The following is a 10515-nucleotide window of genomic DNA, read 5'->3' on the forward strand; positions in this document are numbered from 1 at the left end:
GAAAAAAAAAGTTCCCATTTTTCTCTTCACCGCATCTATTTCTCCTCAAGTGTCCATTTCTAATCTGTCACCTGCCACGGAGCCCTCAGGTCGCGTTGCATCCCTGGCTGGTCTACACGATTATATCGCCCTCTTCTCCTTGGCCACACAGGACTCGCAGGTTGTGCCACCAGCTTTGGTATTGAGGAGCCCTTGGAGGGGGAATTACCCCTCGCTGGTCAGAAGCTGTGACCTCTGAGACCTGCTGGCACTCTCCAAGAAGAACTGAGAAGAGCCGGTAGTGGCAGCTGCAAGAAGTGAGCGCTGGGTAATGGTGCCGTGTCGTGCCCGAGGTCAGTGCTTGCACCTTGTGCACCTCATATGAAATTGATGAATTCCCTGTTTGAAGATCTTCCTTGCCAAGAATAAGGAAGCTGTGGATTATCAGCCCTGTAAATTATCCTAATGACATTTCCTTCTCTGTCTCTCAAAAAAAAACCCCGTGTTTGGTTCCTTCACCTGTCATAGGGAATTCAGTGTAACAGATCCCTATAGCTGAGGAGAATATCCATTTGTTCCCAAATCTCAGAATCTGCCCTACCTTTGGCATGAATGACAAAAATGTCATTACTTCAAAACAGATTTTGCCTCATGTATGAGCCAGGTTTGTTAGCCATGACCAAGGGAGCCATTTCCTCTTAACAATAAGGAAAAAAAATAATCTTAGAAATGTCATTCCAGTGAGACATTCTTGAGTTTCAAAATCTACTGGAGGGGGAAGTTACTTTCATGTACAGTAGTAGAAATAGAACAAAAGGTGTTGCTTTATTTCCCTGAGTAAAAACTTTGGCTTTGGAGAATATGTGCTTTTTCCCCCTCCTAATTGTACCCCACCATTTTCATGAGGAAAAACAAACTCATTGTCTGAATATAATTTATAGATAAGTCACATTGGTGATGTATTCCCCTTAAACCCTGCTTCACTGAAAAAGACATACAGAATATGTGACAACTGAGGGGAGAGGAAGGGTGCTGCTATGTTTTCTCTAATATTGACAGTAACATAACTGGCACAGTATTAGGTGATTCAGCAAGTAAGTCTGCTTTGTCTGTAACAAAGCCAGGCTCTTGGTTTCATTTGTGTGTTGGTATCAGGCAGTTTCTCCACTTCACTGCTGTCTGAGCTCTGGGAACAATTGAAAATACATTCATGCTGGTGCTTGAACTGAATTACTTTCATATTCTGGATTTCTGAATATCAAAATCTGCAAGCTTTAAGCCTAGAATAAAAAGTGAGGTATTGTAATAGCTCTTGGATTTCTTCTAATAATCCACTTGACATTAACAAACAGATTGGAAGAACTGTAAATGCTGTTTCTCTAATGCTGCCCCTGGGTGCATTATGGAATTTTCATGGATAATAAAGATCATATTAACACAACCCTTTCTAAACAGAAAAATTACACTGCTACCCTATTGCTTCATGGATTGGTTTTCCTAATGTTTAGAGATTAGAAAAGCTTACTTCAGTATCTAATTTGTAAACTAACACAGTTTGCCTTAAATCACTTATTAGAACTATTCAGAAAGCAATCCAACTGTTCATTGCACAGATATTGGAAACAGTGTCTGAAGATGACGTGTCTTAGCTTTCAGAAATTAATTGCCCCACAAAAGCATTTGCTGGAGAAAACCCTTTATCAAGTTCTTTAAAAATTTCTCTTCATGTTATGTCACTTTTTAAAGTGTCCAGCCCAATCCTTAGTCCTTTGAAGATATTGATGCTGGGTGTATTGTGTCATAAAGTTCTTCACTGATCAGTGAAGATATTTGGGGTAGTTGAGCAGCTTCCTATTTACCATTTCCATTATTTACATAATTTAGACAGTTTGTTAAAACATTCCAAGAGTGAAATGTGCTGGGTTAACCTTGGCCAGCTTTTTATACTACATGATGTATTGTTGATGTTTCTTACTCCTGGCTTTATTTCCTTTTAGGAGTTGTTGTGACTGTTGACAAATGAGTTCTTTGGATCTAAGGATCTGTCCCATAGAGAAAAGTACAACTGCAGGAATTAGACCTTTGCAAGAAGGTTTGGTTTTATACATGTATCAGTAAGTTCAGCTCCAAGTTAGCAGATGTTCATTTTATAAAATAATGTACTTTTTACCTAAGCATTCCAGTAAAATTTAGTGTACAAGGTCAAGATATAGCAAGATAAGAGGAAGTTTAGGAAGGCTGAAGATGATAAGTTGTCACAGATTGATTACCCAGTAAAAATGAGAGTTGCTGTGTTTAGAATGAATGGTGATAATGACCTGAAAACAGTAGGTGATTTAAATAAAAGACAAGTGACCAAACTTCTGCTCAACATCCTTTCTGTTAACTCAGAGGCTGGAGTGACTTTTAAGGCTGTATACTACAGTCTTAAGCAAAATGTGACAAAAATCCTTCACAAATCAACATTAAATTGTTTTTGCCTACACTGAGGGGAGTTGAAAATATTTTACTAAAATCTTTGTGTCTGATGGAATATGATAAGGGAATTCTAGTGAGAACAGAGTTAAAAGATATGGAATGTAATTCTTAAAAGATTGTTTTTGCCGTGGATTTACAGGTTTTTTACAAGGGCATGGAGTGATAGCACAAAGGGGTAATAACTTTAAACTGAAAGAGGGTGTATTTAGATTAGATACTACAAAGTATCTCACATTACTGTGAGGGTGGTGAGGCACTGGAACTGGTTGCCCAGAGAAGTTGTGGATGGCCCATCCCTGGCAGTGTTCAAGCCAAATTGGATGGGGCTCTGAGCAACCAAATCTAATGGAAGGTGTCCCTGCCCATGGCAGGGGGTTGGAATGAGATAATTTTTAAGGTCCCTTCCAACCTAAACCCTTTAATTAGTCTTTGGTTCTATGGTATAAGCTCTAAAAGGAGACTTGCTATTGTGCTGTTCTTGACTAACTTGTCTTTCCCCAGTACTGTACATTGCACACAGAGTGCAAGTCTGGATAAGCCAAAGGGCTGATCTACTTACTCAGCTTCTTTGTTTTATATAATGAGGCCTGATGATTTTCAATTAAGATGTGTTTTGAATCTGGTACTCTAGTTATTCCATAAAATCCTGAAACTGCCAAATTTTAGAATTACTTTGTTGTTTTTTGCCATGTTGTGACATCTCCATTTTGTTCATCCACGTGGAAGACATCTGGACATCTGCCTCTGTCCTCCTCAGAGACCTTCATGCTAAGCATCTGCAGTTCCATGATTCACCAGCCACTTTGGCTGGGATGTAGGATTCTGGAGCCATGTGCAGCTGAGGTGATGGCTGCTGGATGGTGGAGAGGTAGATGTCTTCTTCCCTTTTGTCATGTGTCGCAGCATAGCTGTGGCTACGTCCATCGTTATGACTGGCTTACACCTTGCAGTCTTTCTGTGACCCAGCATGAAATTGCATAACTGGGATTTGGGTAATTTGAGGTGTTGTGAGTATAGGAGACAGGATAACTAAGAAATTGAGAGTAGTTCATCATTAGCTCAACAAGTTAGAAATTAACATTCATAAGAAAGACTTTGTCATAAACTTTTTTAGAAGTAGGACTGTACAATTGAAGTCTGAAGAAACGTGCTGGAAATCCCATCTAAAGTCATAGGATAATTTATTTCAATAGGCATGTTTATGAGAGTCTCTAATATATCTAATACTGTCTCTAATACAGTCTTTAATACATCTGCTTTTTCTTTTTAAGCTAAAAGTAATTAAACATACCTTGGGGCATGGTTCTAAGTTCAAATAGCTACTGAACTTGCTATGTTTTGCTCAGTAACTTTGTTACAGTCTGGCAAGTTGAAATCATCAGCTTTTTTCAAGACTCTGTTTGCTGAGAGGCCTGAAAGTTACCTGGAGCAGAGATGATGAAAATCATAATGAAAGAGAGGACATCTGCTTTCAAATGCTCCCATAACTTTTACAAGTCATAGCCCTTTGCCACTAGAGGACAGCAAGACCTCAGGAAATTGGGGTTGTGTGAGGAGGTGAGAGAAAAGGAGAGAAATTGCTTACACAAGAGTTAAGAAAGCCTTAGTTCAGAAGTTACGTGCTTCTAGGTATAATCCATCTTTTTAAAGGTTGAGTCTGTTTTGGTAGATATTTCAAAACAAAATATGGAGGAGGCAGATAAAAGCTGAAGTTTTAATGTAGTGCTTTGTCTATCAGTTGTAGATAATGTTATTTGAAAAGTACAGTACTAATTAGCTTTGAGAGCTGTATGCTGTTTCCATTTAATTCATATATAGTTTTGTATGGATTTCAGCCAGAATAGAGCTTTGCTTTGAAATCTTAAATAACCCGTAGGTGTTCTGATTTTTGATGAATAAATTAGCTACCCTTATATAGAAAGGTTCTTACAGTCTGTTATTTAGAATGGAAACAAAAGACTGAACACACTGAAAAGGAATCTTCTGCTTCTATATGTAATAATCTTGTTTATGTCTGTTACTTCTAATGCAAGGACTCATTAAAGGTTTCAACATAAACTATAGGAAATGCATTCAGAACAGTGCAATTCATAACCAAAATCAAACTTTTCACCTTCATAGCTTTAAAATGTCAGACAAGAAAAACTTTTTTAATCTTTATGGTAAGTCACTTGGTGATATTTCTCCATTAAGGGTTCAAAAGCCTCTTTGAAGTGACCTTCGTTTGTCATAAATCTGAATTGAGTTTTAACTGAAAATTATATGAGTTATAATCCTAGAAAGAAGAGCTCTTGAACTTGATCTATTTTATCATCACTGAATCATCACTGAACTGAGAAGAACATACCAGATTTTGCAGTCTCGTGGTCATGTTGTTCCAGGACAGTTGGATTAATGTATATGATCACAAGGCAGAAGAACAGCTAATTTTGTTCACCAGAAAGGTAGGGTGAAAGTGAAGGAAATATCCAAACAAACAGCAAAACAGAGACACACTAATGACAAGCAATTGCTGTTGCCATGCTCTTTATTGCTTCAGCCTAGAGCCAGAAAACAACAATGGTGCATAGCAAGGAATTAGTATAGGGAAATATGCTGAAACTTGCACCTAATAATTTTGACAATTACTTATGAGTGGTCTTTAAAAATCTTCTTATGTTGGTGGGAATGTGAAATTCAATAGGGCCCAAGTGAAATTTCCTGAATACTTCCATGCTGCATCCTTCATCCCCATAACATCTGCCTTCTTGGCAGAGCTAAATGTCCCAGTAACTTATCCTGTTCGGGATTTGCAAATTAGGCATCCTAAATCTGAACAAAATTTTTCCTTGAAAACACATGAAAATAGCACTGCCAATACGAAAGTTTGGTACCTGAGCAAGCTTTTTAGCTTTTTTTAGCCTTGAGCAATTAGATCCTGCATCTTTTGTTTCCCAGAAGGTTGCTTTGACCAAGAGGCTATAGGCAGGACTGGGCTCAGACTTTCTGCAGCTGTCTGGGGAGAACTAGTATGTCATACAGCAGAGAGTGCATGTTTTGTTGGACTATAGTGAACTATAGGAGTCATGATTCTCTAGATTCCTTCTCTTCCAGCAAGCTAAAATAAAATGTATTCTGTCTCCAGATGTATTTAACTATACCCAGATGAAGATGTAATGAACTCTTCATTTTAAATGCCTGATTCTGGGAAGCACCAGAGATCTCAAGAGTGATCTGGTATAAACCATAGTCATTCTTCATCATTCCTTTAGGTAGCTATTGTCTTTGTCATTCTGTATTCTGTCTGTGGTCAAGTGTGACTCTGCCCTTGTAGTCTCTAGAGAAGTCAGACATTTAAAGCCACAGAGTGCACTGTCAGGGCAAGAGGGTTAAAATTTGGTGTTACAGTGTAAGAAGATGTCATATTTAACTCTTTTTCTAAGGTACCAATTTAGCAGTGTCCTTAATCATGCCTAATCTGTAATCATGTCAGTATTTACTTTGAAATCCAAGGGGCTAATTCCTTCCTGACATTTTTTCTTGCAGTTGGTGTCATCCTTATCTTCAGCACAAGCAATTTTGTTTTTAGGAGTCATAAGGACAGCCACAGAGATTTTTTTTTCCCAACTTGATCAAATGTAAAAGAAATTATGTTGAAATCCTGTGAGAAGTTTCTTCAGAAATCCCTTCAGTGTTAAGCTAGGGTAGAAGTGCCAGCAGAGGCATGGCATGTGGGATGTTGAATCCCATCTTTAGGAAAATAAACACTATAAAGCTTCCCAGAAGTTCTTAGTGCATTTGAAACTTTGATTTCAGATCTGAATGAGGCCCATCAAAGGATCATATGCTCTGAACTTCCAGAGGTAGTTCCTTTTATTCTAGCTGAAAAGTAAATACTAAGTTCCTTTAGTTTTTCATTGATCCCCCCAGTTTTAATTATGTAGCTTGAAGTGGTTATTAGAGGGGTGCTGCTATATTTTATTATGTGTACTGCTAAACAGGATACAATTTCAAGAAATTGATTGGGTAGTGTGGAAATTGCTGAAATGAATGAAGAATATTAGATATTTTCCATGGAGTTCATGTTATTAGCTGGAAAATGTAGTTACTTGTGTACTACATTAGTTCTGCATTTATGAACTGAAACTGGCCACCGCATAATGTAGAATTTTATCTCTAAACCATTATGTGGCATGTTTTTGAGTCAGTTTATGTAGTTTCCTAAAAATTTTCTCATGCTACTGGGGTAGCAGTTCTTTTTAGTTCTTTTCTATTGTGTTTAAATTCTCTATATGAGACATGTATTGAAACCAAATTACGTTTCTCTTTTTATAACTGCAGCAGATTCTGAATATCCTGAGGCTATACCTGACTGGCATACAGAAAGCTTAGATAACCATTGCATAATAGGAGTGGCTGGAGAACACTGGACCTGCAAATATACTTAAACATATGGAATTTTAAAAATGTGACTCAGAAGAAGAAGGATTTTGGGTCAGATATATATTAAATTAAGTTACAGCTTGTGCCTTGAAAACTTCAAAAGAAAGGACATACCACATAATTCTTACTTAATTTCTGAAAAGTTATTTGCCCAATTGTCCCCTACAAATTTATTTTTTCTCCCTTCCAGTCTTCATTCCCATTTCACCTTTCACCATCTTTCAGTACGTGCCAGAGGAATAGTCAGACAACCAGACAGACACTAGCAGGGCCTTTTCCTCCTGATACTCAAGTATGAGTGCTGCAATGGCCAGACACTTCTCTTCATTCTTTTAGGTATTGCTCTGCACCACAAGTCTGACTTCATCGCCTCAGATCCTAATTTAGTCTTCTGTCTCTAAAGGAAAAAAAATAAATAAAAAAGAAAAAATACCAAGAAACACCTCCAACAACTGCTGTTTGAAGAGATATCACATATGATAAAGGAAGGGGAAAAATATGAGAGGTATCTTTTTCACTTGGGGTCAACATAGATGAAAGTGTGTTCTGGCAACTGAGAGACTTCAGTCTCTCTCATCAATATCTCTGTGGTAGGAAGCAGAGCACAGGTGTTTAAAATCCTGGAGAAAAGACAAGGCAAAGTGCTTGGTGTGAGGTACAGTCTTTAATACTTGCTGGTATCTCAAGTGCATTAGAAAACAGTCTTTGCAGTCACGAGGGCTAAACTTCGTTTTGAAAGTTTCTGCTCTGCACAAAGAAAGCAAGCAGTAATGAGAAGAGAGACCTAACTCCCCAGGGCAGCTTCTAAGAACAAACAAAGCCAACTTCTTCTACGTTTTTTAAAGATCGCTTAAGGTCCTTTTCAAGGCCTTTAAAGACCTTAATGAATTGAAAAGGAAACCAGGCTATAAAACAGCTTTTCAATGTATTTATAAATAGAAAAATGTCACTTTATTCTCAAGCAAAGTAAATAAAGCCATGAAATACATAGCTCAGACCTGTCAAAAACATACTGCCTTTGAATCAGAAGAAGTATTTCCCACTACATCTTCGAAATTATTTTGAAATTCTGTCTGGCAATGAGACTAGTCTTCCAAACAGTAACCCTACCTAGCTTTAAACTGTTAAATGTCAGAGCTGAGCTTATGTTCACAATGGAACTAAATGATGAACAGCACCAATTGAATGACCTTTATTGAGTAAACAATTTGTTGCAGTCTCTGGTGAAGCCTTTCCATCAACATGCCTTTAGATTAGAGGAAACGTTAGAATAAACAGTACTGATAGCTAACAGTAGAGGAAACATTCAAAATACTACTTTACTCCCCCATCCTCCCTAAAGCCTGTTGCTTCATTCTCATGTACCTGCTAAAGAACTGCCCAAGGCTGCTTGAAACATTCAGAGATTTCTTTGAAAATTAAGCTGCATGGGAAGGAAGTTGAGAGCAAGGGTAATCTTCCTGCTATGCAGGTGATGGAAAATAACTGTAATTTTTGGGTTAAGGGCCATCTTGTGTCAGGAAGTCAGGTAGTAATGAGCTTTTCTTTTCCCCCACAACACTTGAATAGCTTGGAAATTAACTGGGCACTAGTGAAGTACCTTTGCCTTGAGGTATCATGGCAGTGTTTCCTCAGGGAATCAGGAGTACCAGGGTGGGGCATTCATATCTAATAAACAGCAAACTCGTGTGTTAGGTTTCTGAACCAAACGTCTCCAAAGTCCTGCTGGCAATGTTGCGATGCCTTTTTGGAATTGCATTCCAGTGTCCACTCCCTGCAGAATGTGCTATGAAAATAAGGCCATGTCTCTGTTCTCTTCTTATTACAGTTTAATGCATGGTATTAACACAGAGTAAGGTCACACAATTACAGAATACGCTGAGTTGGAAGGAAGCCACAAGGATCTTTGAGTCCATGTCCTGGCTCTGCACAGGACCATCCCCAAGAGTCATACCTTGTGCCTGAGAGGATTGTCGGAATGCTTCTTGAACTCTGTCAAGTTGGTGTTGTGACCACTTACTTGGGGAGCCTGTTCCAGTGCCCAGCCCCCCTCTGGGTGGAAAACCTTTTTCTAATGTTTAACTAAACCTCCCCTGAATCAGCTTTAGGCCATTCCCTCGGGTTCTGTCACTGATCAACAGAGAGAAGAGATCAGTGCCTGTCCCTCCTCCTCCCCTCATGAAAAAGTCGTAACTGCAGTGAGGTCTCCCCTCAGTCTCCTCTACTCCATGCTGAGCAAACAAAATTACCTCAGCCACTTCTCACCAGGCTTCTCCTCCAGACCCTTCACATTCCTTTTTGCCCTCCTCTGGACACTCATATAATGTCTTTACATTGTGGCTCCCAAAACTGCCCCCAGCACTTGAGGTGAGGCCCCCCCCCAGTGCAGAGCAGAGCAGGACAATCCCCTCCCTTGCCCAGCTGGTGATGCTGTTCCTGATGCCCCCCAGGACACGCTTGGCCCTCCTGGCTGCCAGGACACTGCTGACTCACATTCGACTTGTCATTGACCAGGACCTGCCCTGGAGAGGATACTGCAGTGTTTGGATACAGCTTTTCAAAGGCCACTGTGTTCCTTTGGTTAGCCTGAAACATAAAATGGTGTTTAAGAGATTATGGGTTTTTTTTTCTGAGCATAGGCAAATACATGTTCCATATGAATTGTCTCCTTAGGCACCAGGCACTTTCAGAAGAGTGTGAAAGCAGAATACCAGCATAAAAACGCAGCTCACAGACAAATGGTGGGAGCACAGATGGGTTGCAGTGCCTGAAGCCCACAGGGAATGAGCAACGGAGTTGAGCATGTGTTTCCTTCTGTGATGGTTGGGTAGAGACTGAGTTTGATTGTGGGTTCTGATTTTGTATTTCAGTGCAGTCATGAATTTACATGAGGTTCGAGAAGATACCTATTCAGTTAGTCACACTGTAGAGAAATTTTGCTGAATGTATGAGTATCTTGCTCTCTTATAGCATAGTTGTCATTGGGGGAGAAGAATTGGAGTCTTCTTTTGTCAGTTATTTAAAACAAATTGGAGAAAAATGAGTGTAGTAAGGAATCAGGTCAGTGATAAAAAGTTCCCTCTCCAGTTCTGTGCTAATTAATGAGGAATTAACTTAAATCTGTGATAAATTCAACTAAGAAAGTATTCAGTCTTTCTATGTGGTAAATAAATTATTTGTCAACTTGAAACCTATCAGTAAGTTTATCAGGTAAAGACAATTGTTCTGTGCATGTTCATGCTTCTGATATTAATTCAGCTGTTTATCTTCTTTTATATGTTTGCTCCTCGTTAGTTGTCACATGCATCATTTATGGTTTAGTTTTTCAAAGCATAGATTTCTATACATTGGTTCCTGTATATCTTCTTGTAAATTTTGCTGTTAAAAACTTAAAAACTAGAGGATCATATCATATTAATGTATAAACCTGTTCAGAGTGACTGAAAGAAGCAGCATTTATCCTCTGCAAATTAATGTTGTCTCTTTGAAGGGCTCCATCTACATGGAAAGGACATTGAACTGCTTGATTGATTTTTCCAGTAAGTGATGCATGTATATTTGGTTACCTGAGACATCTAAAGTTCATCACAAACAAGTTGTGCAGAATTTGGAGTACTTGGTAGGGTGCTTGTCAGT

This window comes from Haemorhous mexicanus, chromosome 1 (genome assembly GCF_027477595.1).
Source record: "Haemorhous mexicanus isolate bHaeMex1 chromosome 1, bHaeMex1.pri, whole genome shotgun sequence".
Lineage (NCBI taxonomy): Eukaryota > Metazoa > Chordata > Aves > Passeriformes > Fringillidae > Haemorhous > Haemorhous mexicanus.